Here is a 13,124-nt window from a genome sequence, read left to right on the forward strand (position 1 = left end):
TGATTTGTAATTTCTTCTACTGTGTCTTGAAATCTGCAGTGTTGTGTTTTTGATAGGCTTGTTCTGTAAATTTGCATTCTTATATTTATATTAGTAATTTATTCTTCTTAATTGACTTATAACATAAACATCCAGTGTAATATTTGTGTAACTTGAGTGTATTCAGTGCAGCTTTTCTCTCCAAGCCCTAGTTAAAAAGGGGTTCTAGCTTAGTCAGACTCTCCCAGTAAAAAATGCAAATAAACATAAAGCTCATTTATGATCTGTGTTCATACACTGCCACCACTATCTCTAACACTTTATTGCTTTCAGTGACAGAACTTGATTTTCAAGTACGTCCTTGTTTTGACCTCAGTTTCCTGCTGCCGTAGAAAATATTTATAATACTATGGAAGGTAGTGTACAATTATTACATTATTTACATTTAGACAGTTGTAGAGCTGTGCAGTGTAGTAATATGATTTCTTAAAAATATTTTCTGGGTGACAAGAATACATTGAGAAATATCTTGTTTCATTTTTTGCAGCTAGTTTATGAAGCAAGAGGAAAAGAGTTACAGTGAAAGTTCATATTTTTGCAGTGTCATGGTGACATGCAGGCACTATGCCATAACACCAGTATTCAGATGTAGCATGAAGGAGAGGGTGGGTGAGGGTGGAAGTGCATGCATTTACTGGGTACTGTAGCGAAGAACAGTTTTCTGTTATTTCCGTTGTGGCACACTGTTTGCATAAAGGTTTCAGCTTCTCTGTTCAGCTTTTATTTGGTTCCTGTGAATGCACTCTAATGGTACTGGCGGTAAGCATATACAGCTACATTTGTAAAGTAATTAATAGAGGTTGATATTATGTTGACTAAAACTTTTAACTATAATTTCTGTTGTAGAACTGTACAAAATATGATTTTCATTCACACATAGGATCCTTTGCATGTATCAGCATGCCTGTTTACTCAGAAAACAGGCTAAATTGTTAAATGCAACTGTCTGCATTCCATTTACAGCCTACAGCAGAGCTTCCTGAAAAGTGCGGGAAGAAGGGTCATGTCAGTATTCTGAGGTTTCTGTTTTGTTGCTGTCAACGATATCATTTAATAAAGTCCTAGGAAGATAATTTACCAGACATGTATCGGTCATTATGTATGTTAAAAAAAAATGAAAATAATAAAATATTTTGTTCTTTATCCATACTTTAATATTAAATCCAGAGTGCCGTACTCCACAGTAAACTGGTTATTGGCAATGAGTATTGTATTGATCCAGTATTCCTTTCCCATGTATTGCATAATTTTTCATCCAGTACATAGAAATTCCTTTTCTTGTTTTTAGCCCAGCAGCAAAAACAGCTCTTTGTTGCTCCAAAACTATGTATGAAGTCAACTGTTGCATTTCTGAAAGTACATATTTTTTCACATTACTCAACATGTGTGCTTCACTGCATTCTTCACCTTTTACTACAGTGAAACGGTGAAGAGAATGTAGGAGACTGTGGAAAATCCTATAGAATGCAGTGGGTTGGTGGCTGCAAAAAAGGGCCACAGAATGAGTGAGATGGGCTTTCACAGGACAGCTGATATGCACATACCTTTCCAGTGATTGTGACACATGATCTGCATAGTGTAAAAGTGACTAGAGGTAACTGCTGTACCTCAGTAACTTTTGTTTGTCTTTTCTGAGAGGTTGCAAAGGGGTTAAACTGCTAATTGTTTGTTGTTACTATTAATTGCTTATTGCATGCTTTCCAGATCTCCTTTTACTATCGGTATGCTTCCTAGGAATGAGAGGTAAGTTTCCATAATGTGTTGTGCTTCTTGGTTGCCAGCATAAAGTCACTTCTGCAGGGTCATTTTCTGAGTGGCTACTCAGAAAATACACAGCTAAAGTGGAACCTAAGCAGTCAGAATACAGTATTTTCCAAATTCTGCTTCAAAAATACTCTGAACCATGGGATGTGAGCATTATTTTATTTACTTATTTACACTGGCATGCAGGTGCATACCCATATTCACATTCCAGTTGCAGACTATCAACGGTATCATATTGACCATATTCATACTGTTTACCTGCATTCCTAACTATCAAACCACTTTCCTCTTGGGCAAGGGCCTTTATCAAGAAAACAACATTTTCTTTGGAATTAGGAGAAGGAAAGAGGTAAGGGTGTTTCAGTATGGTGCCACCCTGCTAAACTGGGAAGGATTTTACTTCCTCTACTTCTACTGTGCAATGATGCCAGTGTGGCTGATATGTTCAGATCCTGTTGTGAGCATTTGCTGAAGTTTACTCCTTGTTTGTCATTCTTGAAAGCTTTCCAGGCCAGTGAAATGCGTACCTTACTGCTCAGTGCTCTCCTCTCCCTCTAATGACCTTCCTGTGCCTGGCGTGCTAACTGAACCAGGTCATGTGTACTGTGGATGAGAATGATTCCTCTGTACCATAAGGCCAGCCTGAATCATGGGATGTATATGCAAATCAAAACAAATAATGGAACGTCCTGCTCCCACCCCCCATTAGGAAAACAACTGTAAAAAATTTCTCCAAAGCCAACTTCACGCTTCTTAAGACAGAAGTGGCAAACTTCACGACACCCATGCAGATGGACAATAGAGGTATGACTGCTGAATCCTACACAAATGCACTTTATATGCACTTACACGAGTGCATGGATTGTGCTATCCCTAACAGAACCAAGATGCTATCCTCCAAAAAAAAGAAGCCAATCTGGTGGTCGTCTGCCATAAACAAACTCTACAACAGAAAAAAGAAACTGTTGCAAAAAAGAGTAAAATCCCACGATTGGAGGAACTCCCTGGTCAGCCTCAGTAAGAAGCTGAGATCCCTCATAAAATCCTCCAAAGCTAGTTATGAAAACAAAATTGGCACGGATTCTAAAGACAACCACAAAGCATTCTATAGCTATGTCAAGAATCTCAATGGCAACATTCAGATCTGCCCTGAGTTACAGCACAATGACACTAAATATACAGAGCCAACTGATATTGCCAACATCCTGGCAGATAGGTTCAGTGCTAACTTTACCCCCTCTCACCCCCTAAAGGGCCCATCTTTATACTGGAAGAATGTAAAGTTCCTGTAATCATGGCTGCACAGGTAAAAACCTCACTCTCCAAAGCCAAGAACACAACATCCATGGGACCTGACAACATCCCAGGCTGCCTTCTACATGAACTACAGAATGAACTCCACAAAAGGGGGGGGGGCACAACAGACCCTGGGAACTACCGCCCCATTAGCCTGATGAGCCTGGTCTGCAAGGCCATGGAACATATCATCATGGAACTCATAAACAAAGACATTTGAGATCTCCAAACTCTGGACCCCACACAGTTTGGGTTTGTAAAAGGCAGATCATGTTTCCTAAACCTGATAGACTTCTTTGAAGTAGTCACCAAAGCCATAGATGAGGGTAAGGTGGTTCACACAGCCTATCTAGATCTCCCCAAGGTGTTCGACACCACCCCCCACTCTGGAATTATAGATAAACTCACTAAACTAGGTATAAATCCCTATGTCACAAGATGGGTTGCCAACTGGCTTACTGACAGAACCCACACTGTGAAAGTTGCAGACCCCAAATCAAACTTCAGACAAGTGGAGTACCACAGGGTTCAGTCCTGGGTCCTCTCCTGTTTGGTATCTACTTCTCTGAAGTACAGGCTAACACAGAAGGTCTTTGGCTAACTAAATTCGCAGATGACTGCAAACTAGGAGCCATAATCAAAACTCCTAACGATGTGGACATCCTACAAAAGGGCCTCACTGAGACAGATGCCTGGTGTCAAATACATGGTCTCAAGCTCAATGCCAAAAAGTGCATTGTCATCTCCTTTGGTAAAAACTCTGTACACATGAATTACCACATAGGCGGTAGTCCTACTTAACACCGAAAGTGTGATAAGAGACCTTGGGACACAGGTGGACAGTAGTCTCTCCTTTGATAATCATCGCCACAGTGGTCAGGAAATCCTTCTACATGGCACACCTCATCACAAAAGGTTTCTCATCCAGAAAAAAAGAGGTCATTGTTCCCCTCTACTCATCACTCATTAGACCCATTATAGAGTACAACGCCCCTTTCGGTATGTATCTCACAACATCTACAACAACTGGAAAGGCCGCAAAAATACCTCACAAAGAGGATTACTGGCCTCAAACAGATGCCTTATGCAGACCGTCTCAAAAAACTCCAGGTTTACTCTGTCGCATATCGCCTACTCAGGGGCAATCTCTGCCTAACATACAAAGCTATGTCAAACCCAGAGCTGTTGGACATGCTCCACTTAAAGAAATCCCAATCCCTCCGAGCTACATGCTCTAGGGACCTAAACCTTGTCACCACAATAAACAGAACAAGCTGGAGGGATAGATTCCTATCCCAGAGACTTCCCATACTCTGGAACAGACTACCTATCTATATCAAACAGAGCTCCTCATTAGCACTCTTCAAGAAAAATCTTGATGATTGGATGGGTAATAGGAAATTCACCCCAGGGATCACTTCTGTGGTTCTGCTTGACAGGGGCACAGGAGAATAATTTTCTTGGGTGGCGAAAGCCAGGGTACCTTTTTGGCTAGGCTTGTATAGGCCCTAGGGCCAATAGCCTAGTACCTGCCTATGAACCTATAAACCTTTGTGGCAGAATATGAACACAGGCAGTGAAAACCTGGACAAGCCACCTATGGTGTTTATCTGAATTGGGTATGATGCTAATCAGATTCTGTGCCGTGACTTAAAATGTGATGCAGTGTATTTTATACCCCCCGCCTGTTCATGCCTAGATTCCTATGCTGCTTGTAGCACACTGCCCACAATGCAGTGGTGCAGTGGTTAGCATTGTTACCTCACAGAAAGAGGTTCTCCAGTTCAATTCTCGGCTGAAGTGCCTTCTACGTAAAGTCTGTATGTCCTTCTTGCATTTGCGTAGGTTTCCTCCAGGTGCTCCGGTTTCCACCCACATTCTAAAGACCAGCATCTGGAACATTTCTCCCTGGGCCTCCACTGAAAATAGGCTCTTGTCAAAGTTGGACTTTCCTAGTAAACAAATGTTAAAATAAATAAGTAAAAAATTGCCCTAGTATCAGCTGGGCCCCCACACTTCTCTGGGAAACAGTCTTATGCTGCACATTAATAATAATTGGAGTAATGAAGGATCTGATGGGGAAACATGGGACATGGCGCCAGGAGCCATCATGTGTAGCCTCTCAAGTCAACAGTCCTTAGCCCTATAGTCCTATCCCAGCATGCTAACATCACATTTTCAGCTGGGTAGACAATGAGGAATGTCAGGAAGGCACACACATTGGGCCCTAAGAGCAGCCTGCTTCCTAACATTTTCATATGCCAAGCATGGTAGACTTTCACTGCGAGTTCCATCCTCTTAGCAGTGGCTTGTTTTCCATCCACTAAGATGGGATATAACCTGTTATGATAGTATGGTACCCTTGTTGTCTCCAGACAACTTAACACTGGTATACTGTTATTCCCACTTGCTCGTCCCCTCCTGTTGTTCCCCATCTTGCCTTCATGGACATCTGTATGATACATGACCCCACTGGTTACATTTAAAGTATTTAACCCTTGATCCTAGCCATGAACCTGAACTAGTGGCTTCCCCTGTTACTGGTGGACTCTGTTGGGGTGGTTTAGGCTGCCCACCATGGGTTCCCTTAAATCCTTGTGCAGCACTGGGTATCCCATTCTTATGCTGTGATGCCCTGCTTGTTAAGTAGAGATCCCCTTTTTTCCCCAACTCATCTGCATAGTTACATTTTTGGTCTGCCAAGCAGATTCTCCTGTCCTCAGGCAAAGTGATAAGGGCTTCTTCCCTCACCAAAAGTTCTGCCAACCCTTCAAAAGTGGTGACCTGACTCCCGCTCACCCACCTATGAAAATAAGTGCTCAAGTGAGCAATGTATTCACACATACACACTTTCATCTGCTTTTTGTCTATGCTCATGAAACTTTTTCTGTAAGCTTCAAGTGTTAACTTAAAACATTCAAGTAACAACATTTTACTTTTAATAAATATCAGACAATTTAGAAACAGCAGTTACAACTTTATCATACAGTAAGGGGGTCAGGAACCGTACCCAGAGCCTGTGGTCAACAGTATACTGTTTACATACCCTTTCAAATATATTGAATAAAACTATCAAAATTATCACCCTCTCTAAATTGTGGAAGAAATGTACTGACCTTTATTGCTTCTGGGGTTTGGTTACTCCTTTCCCCATTACCTCCATGACACTGGTGAAGAGTCAGCATCTTCCTGTCATATTCACACTGCTTCTCATTTTCTTCATCCTCCAAATGCCGCAGTATGTTAATTATACCTGTTTCTCCTTTTTCTTCAGCCTCCAAATGCTGCAGTCTCTCAGCTGATTCTAACTCCAAGCATTTGGCCTCCAGTTCAAGTCTCTGTAACTCCAGATGGATATTTAAGTCCTCTGAGGAAAAGTGAACTGTCCTGTTTCTGAGGGCTGCAAATTCTCATCAACAGATTGGTTATCTTTCTGTTCACTGGTCTGAGCTGCTCCTAAGGGTAAAATAATTTCCTCTTTAGTGAGTCTGGCATGCACCAGTCCTTTGGCTTCACACACCTTGGCCAACTGGTTCTTTGTCAGCTTGCTATAATTCTCTGCTGACATTTTTGCCTGCTTTCCCTGACTAAACTAAACTAACAAAAAATAAATAAATAGAACTGTTGTGAAATGAAACTCTGAATGTTTAACTTTTGGCTGCTTCAGAGTGCATCCACCTTTAGAGACAACTGCCTGCAGGCTAAAGAAGTTTAATATCCCACCACTGCCACCAATATGTGACGTCCCCACTTGGTCCAGTAATCAAGGAGCCTGAATCCTCACCATTGACACTGGAGACAGATGTTCACTTGGAATACAAATGGATACACTCAGTATTGACAGGTTGATAGACAAGATCAGACAGGAGTCCCCGTGGCCTATGATGATTGCAGATGCCATTGTGATCTGTAATTGACAGTAGGGAACAGGTGGAGGAGACCCTGGAGAGATGGAGATATGCTCTAGAGAGAAAAGGAATGAAGGTCAGCAGGACTAAGACAGAATATATGTGTGTGAATGAGAGGGAGGATAGAGGAATGGTGAGGATGCAAGGAGTAGAGGTGGCAAAGGTGGATGAGTTTAAATACTTGGGATCAGTAGTTCAGAGTAATGGTGAGTGGGGAAGAGAGGTGAAGAAGAGAGTACAGGCAGGATGGATTGGGTGGAGAAGAGTGTCAGGAGTGATTTGTGACAGACTAGTACCAGTACGAGTGAAAGGGAAGGTCCACAAGAGCGTAGTGAGACCAGCTATGTTATATGGGTTGGAGACGGTGGCATTGACAAAAAGGTAGGATTTAGAGCTGGATGTGGCAGAGTTAAGGATGTTAAGATTTGCACTGGGTGTGACAAGGGTGGACAGGATTAGGAATAAGTATATTAGAGGGTCAGTCCAGGTTGGAAGGTTTGGAGACAAAGCCAGAGAGGCAAAATTACGTTGGTTTGGACATGTGCTGAGGAGGGATGCTGAGTATATTGGGAAAAAGATGCTAAGGATGAAGCTACCAGGTAACAGGACAAGAGGAAGGCCTAAGATAAGGTTTATGGATGTGGTGAGAGAGGACATGCAGGTGGTTGGTGTGATAGAGCAAGATGCAGAGGACAGAAAGTAATGTAAACAGATGATTCGCTGTGGTGACCCCTAATGGGAACAGCTGAAAAAAGATGATGATGACACTCAGTATTTCCAGATGCAGACTCCTTTGCATCAAGCACAGTTTCCCTTAAGAACACACTGGGAGCACACACAGCCCAGTGTCTAGGTTTCTCTCTTTCTCTGTCTCTCCCCAGGTCCCCATTAAGGCTCCCCACTGCATATCAGCAGAGTTAAGTCCTCAGATGAGTGTACAAGCCAAGTCCTCCACCACTCTCTCTGAAACCAGTGCTTTATGTCCCTGCCCCAAGTAGCTGACACACACACACCCTCTGAGATTTAATTTTTACACAAACACCTGGGAAAGACTGGCACGGATTATCTGCTGTACCAACTTTGGCCAGATTATAAGGTAGATTTACTACACCAGTTGGTTACTATAAGGCTGTTAAAAAGGTATCCAGTTATATTGAGTGAAATTAATACTAATACAAATGGTAATGTTGACCAAACAGCCAGGTTTTCAGGAGTGGCCAGAGTTATTATCAAATAAATATATGCAGATATTCTCAAAACTTAAATATTTTCTAAAAAGGACCAGCCACAATGAAAAGTTTATATTTAATAATAAATAGGAAAAGCACATTAAAATATGAAATATCTGTTTACAGTAAACAGACTTTCAACCACAGGAAATATTAAAATAACACAGATGAATAGAGTCACATAGATACAGAAAAACAATACTTAACTAAGCTCACTATATTTTCCTGACTAATCTAAAGAGTTACTATTCCCTGGTTCATTTGGAGCAGTGATGGCGAATCTGTGACACGCTTGTCAAAGATGACATATGCCACAATGTTTTGGGTGACATGTCAGCAATCACTAACACCCGAGTTACCAAAGACACTTCTTTTGCATTCATTGCTCATGTGAAGTGCACTGAATTATTTTGTACCAGGAGCTTTAGACATGCCAAACCCAAAATGTTTACCATCACTGTACTAGAGCAAGGCAAGATGAAGTAGGTGAGGGATCCTTCTATGTCGGGATTCTAAAACCGAGTGCTCAGTATGACTGAGAGACTTCTCAATATAATATTTAAATATTTCTGGGATAGCTTACAAAATGACATCACATCTGGTCATCTGACTCTGTTTCCTACATTATCACCAGACTATAAGCTGCCAGGATTTTAGCACCTATGTGTTACCAGACACGCATAGCTTTGCTTGGATATGATGCAGTTCCTGGAAGTCATAAAACAATTTCAAATGTCTACTCTTCCAGAGTGGTGATAAGCCCCTGCTAGAGACAGTAAAGAAGGCTTCCTAATACAGAACTGTAAGATACAATCTCTATGGCCAATTTAATTTCAACTATTTTTCAAAGTTAACTGGGACTGAGATTATCATCTTCTCTTCCATCACCTTCAGTTAAAACATGCACATTTAATTCAGTTAGAGTACAGTCAGGGCCGACTGTTGGTACATTTTTAACACGACTTTACAAATACATTTTAAACACAAGCATCTGTGCGAATCAGTTTGATATACAAATGACACATAATTCCTTACAAAATTCCAGCTAGATTTTCTGGCATTTGTTGTACATCCACTGCCCTACTTCTCCTGCCATAGCTAGCAGTACCTCCTGTTATCACAAACATTATCTTTTAAAATTAATTTTGTTTATGTTTTTTTTTTATGTATTATTGCACTGTTTTGTTGGCCATTTTGATATTGTGGCTTTGTTTCCATGCTGACATCTTTCATTTAAAAAGTGAAGTTCAAATAAAAAACATTAGTGTATAACTGTGTAAAACATAACACACTTCAGTACAATTAAATATAAAAACAGCATATGCAAAATGCTTTAACTGTGGGCTCCAGAACCATATTCTTGATTCTAAATGTAGACTTAAAACTTGCTGGAAAAATTAAGTCTTTTAAATCATAAAATTAATTTTATTTATTTGACTTTGTTAACCGGGTATGTCTGACTGAGTAGATGCCCGAGGAGAAAAAAACTGAACACTTAATGCAGACTAACATAGATATAACAAATGCTGTTATTACAAAGCAATTCTTATAAGGTGGTCACATAGTACGATAAGGAAATGTCAGGATTACAGACCACAAATTTAAGAATCTGCAGGCAGTTATGTGAATCATAAGAATCCCTGGAAATGTCAGGATTGCAGACAACAAATATAAGAGTCAGCAAGCAATGAGGCAAATTAAAACAACAAACCATCATTGGGATTTAGTTGCATATAGAACTCGGGATGAAGAATGGGACAGTTAGTAGGCTCAGGAAAAAGTGAAGTAGATTAAACGGTAGAAAGTAAGGGAGAGTTGAGAGAGCAAAATAGAAAGGCTGTTAGAATAGTGAGGTAAAGAGTAGGGAGAGAGTTAGGTTGTGCTTTGGCAAGAGCAGATCCAGGGGTTTAATAGTGTTTCCTTTAAAGGTTTTTTGAAGGTGTTTGTATTGGATATAGTTCTAATATTCAGAGGATAACTGAGATGAAATTGTAAAGGTGGCAGTTGTACCGTTCCACAGGACAGAAATCACGTAAATATCTCCAGCTTTTGGGGCTTACATAGGGGTTCATGTGCTCTGGGCCTAATCCATATAGGTTCATAGTTAATTACCAGGCTAGCTGCCTTAATGGGACATTCTAAGCCTAGCCAATTCCCTCCCAAAGGTGAGAATTAAACACTGAACGTTGTGTCTGTGAGTCAAAAACCTTAACCATTATACCAACCCCAACCAAGACATACTCCTTCAAACCAAAAATGAATCGGCAACCTAAGGGTGACTTTGGAAATTACCACAGTCCTGCACTGTACCAGCTGAGCTATTTAAGGAATGTAGTGCTCTGTAGAAAAAGACATAGATTTTCAAACTGAATCCTGCATAAAATGAGAAGTCAGTATAGACTCAGAAACGCAGGTGATGTCTGTGAGAATTCCGCTCACAAAAGAGTAGGCTATTGATTTCTGTACATGTTACAGCTAACAGTTGTTCTCCACTCATCTCAAAGTATATGTCACAATATTCTAGGAGAATTGTCACCAATGTTTCATGCCATATGTCATAGAGGAGTAAGGATTTTGACTTGTAAGGGGACAGATTTTATTATTTAGTGGCCTGAAGTGAAAACTTACTCTCCTCACCCTTACTTTCTTCACGTGGTACATCACTGTCTCCTCTGCCTTATCCAGGATAGTGTTTGGGGTGCCTGCTGCCTAGTGATTCCATGTCCTCTCCAGGTGCTCCAGTTTCCTCCCAAATTCTAAAGCCATCCAGTTGGTGGATTGGACATTCTAAATTTTGTGTGTTTGTACTAGAACAATGGTTGTTGCAGAATTAGCTGCCCAGCAGTGTGAACATTAGCTGTAGGTGATGGTCAACACTAACCCAATGTGCAAAATAGGAAAAATGGGGTTGATAAGTTAACCACGGGGGGGGGGGGGGGGGGCTACTAACCCTGGTCAGGAGAAGTAGTGATTTTGTTAAAACCTGTGTTTTTACTGGGCTTACACTCAGGTCAGTTATTGAAAGCCATCTTACGATTTCAGCAATGCAGCAGTTCAGTTTTAGAGATGGCACATACCAGGAGTACAGTAGAATTAGATTTGGAGTGATATTGATGTACATGTGAAAGGGAAAGCCATAAACCCTTATGGTCACTGTCCCTGTAAAAGGGAAAGCCATAAACCCTTATGGTCACTGTCCCAGTAATGCAAAAAAACAAAATTTAGAAGGCTTTCCCCTGGACCCTGGGTTATCCCCTGGCATTTTCTAGGCTGGTTGGAGATGAAAGCACCACAATACATTATCTCTTTTAGTGAAAAATTCTAACATGGTGTAACCTATTTACAGTGGAAGTCTAGGAGTTAAAACTTCAAATACATGTAGGAAAGATGGCATTTAAAAACTGCTGAGAAAAATATTCAACATTATATACAGGGAAAAACAATAAACTTAAATATGGATACATTTATGTGAGAGTTCACACTATGTATGTATTTATTCACTAACTCATTAGGTTCACCAGGTTAAGGTTCCCTTTCAGCAATTACCTAAGCCTATGCCAATACATTGCAAAAGTAATGTACAGAAGGGGTGTATTACAATTATATGAGGGACAGTAGTATTTATGTAAGAAAATCAAAAAATAACTGACAGTTTGCCTTCTCACATCAATATGTTAACTTGCATGTTTCATAATGTATGTAATGCTGAAGATTTTTGACCAACAGAATAAAAAGGTTATTGAAAATAATATAGTTACACACACAAACACATATATCAGCATATAAAATACACATGTGCGTTATGCGTCTGTGTGTGCATCATATGTATGCATCTTTACACACACACACTTCCAGTATTTAACAAAGTTAACAAACATGGTAGCATAGTGTAAAAGAAGAGAGCTTCCTTGGCAATGAGAGAGATAGTCTACTAAGCAGTGATTTAGCTGGAACTTGAAGGGAAAGAGAAGTGTGATGTTTGAGCAGGGGTGGGAGTAAGTTCCAGACTGAGATGTATAGATGCTTTAGAATGTGTGTGTGTGTCTGTGTCTATGTACATTGACTTTATCCACCTGTAAGAATCTGAATTTTGCATGCAAAGATAAGATTATATTCTAAAGTTGCATGCCCAACAAGGACAGTGATTTGTTTGCATGAGTAGATGTTCTTCATCTCACATTGCTGCAGTCCTTAAATATTGGTAGTCCGCTGTCCTCGGTCGGCCCGAATACCAAAGTATTAGGCTGACGTCGGTCATGGGCGCTCAGATCTGACATCAGAGCGTCAGGGTATAAAAGCGCATGACCGACGTCATATCCTCAGTCTTTTTTGCCGCATGGTCCGATGCAGAAGCAGCGTTGCAAGTGCCGTTCGGCGTTCTGAAATTTTCGTATTCTGAGTTTCAGACCGAAACCAAGTTGGGCTAAGTACCCCGTTGGGGAATATTTTTGTTTTTTCTTGCCTCAGTTAATTCCGGATGTCAGAAAAAGTGAATAATTGTATTTCTTGTGGGAAACGGATACCGCATAGGGATTATCACTCTCTTTGCATTCCTTGTTTGGGACCGGACCACGACGTAGTCGAGTGTCGGTTTTGTGCTAGGTTTAATAAGCGCACTATAAAAAGAAGGTTAGATTGTGCTAGGTTAGTCTTTGGTAAGCGGTGTAATTATAATATGCCGTCGGATCCTCCGCCCGCTTCCACGAAGAAGCGCAAAGACAAATCCTTGAAACCTAGACAGGTTGATTCGTCCGTTTCGGACGCCGGTCCTGCAGAAACTACAGTGGAGCAGGTGGATCCGGCTGAAGTTTCTGTTGAGTCTCAGGGGGAAACTTTGATTTTGCAGGATGTGGCCTCACAGGAGTCAGGTCAAGCTGAAGGGGCCTCT

General features: G+C 40.9%; 1 protein-coding gene across 1 annotated transcript in view; it reads left to right on the top strand.

The window, feature by feature from the left end:
- Nucleotides 1-653: 653 nt before the first annotated feature.
- COMT (catechol-O-methyltransferase) overlaps nucleotides 654-13,124 on the top strand; it is a 216,393-nt gene continuing 203,922 nt past the window's right edge. Inside the window, exon 1 of the mRNA XM_044068700.1 lies at nucleotides 654-798. The gene's annotated coding sequence lies outside the window, so the exon portion shown is untranslated. The remainder of the gene's footprint in view (nucleotides 799-13,124) is intronic.

The sequence above is a fragment of the Protopterus annectens genome, chromosome 4.part0 (genome assembly GCF_019279795.1).
Source record: "Protopterus annectens isolate FY-2018-M chromosome 4.part0, PAN1.0, whole genome shotgun sequence".
NCBI lineage: Eukaryota > Metazoa > Chordata > Ceratodontiformes > Protopteridae > Protopterus > Protopterus annectens.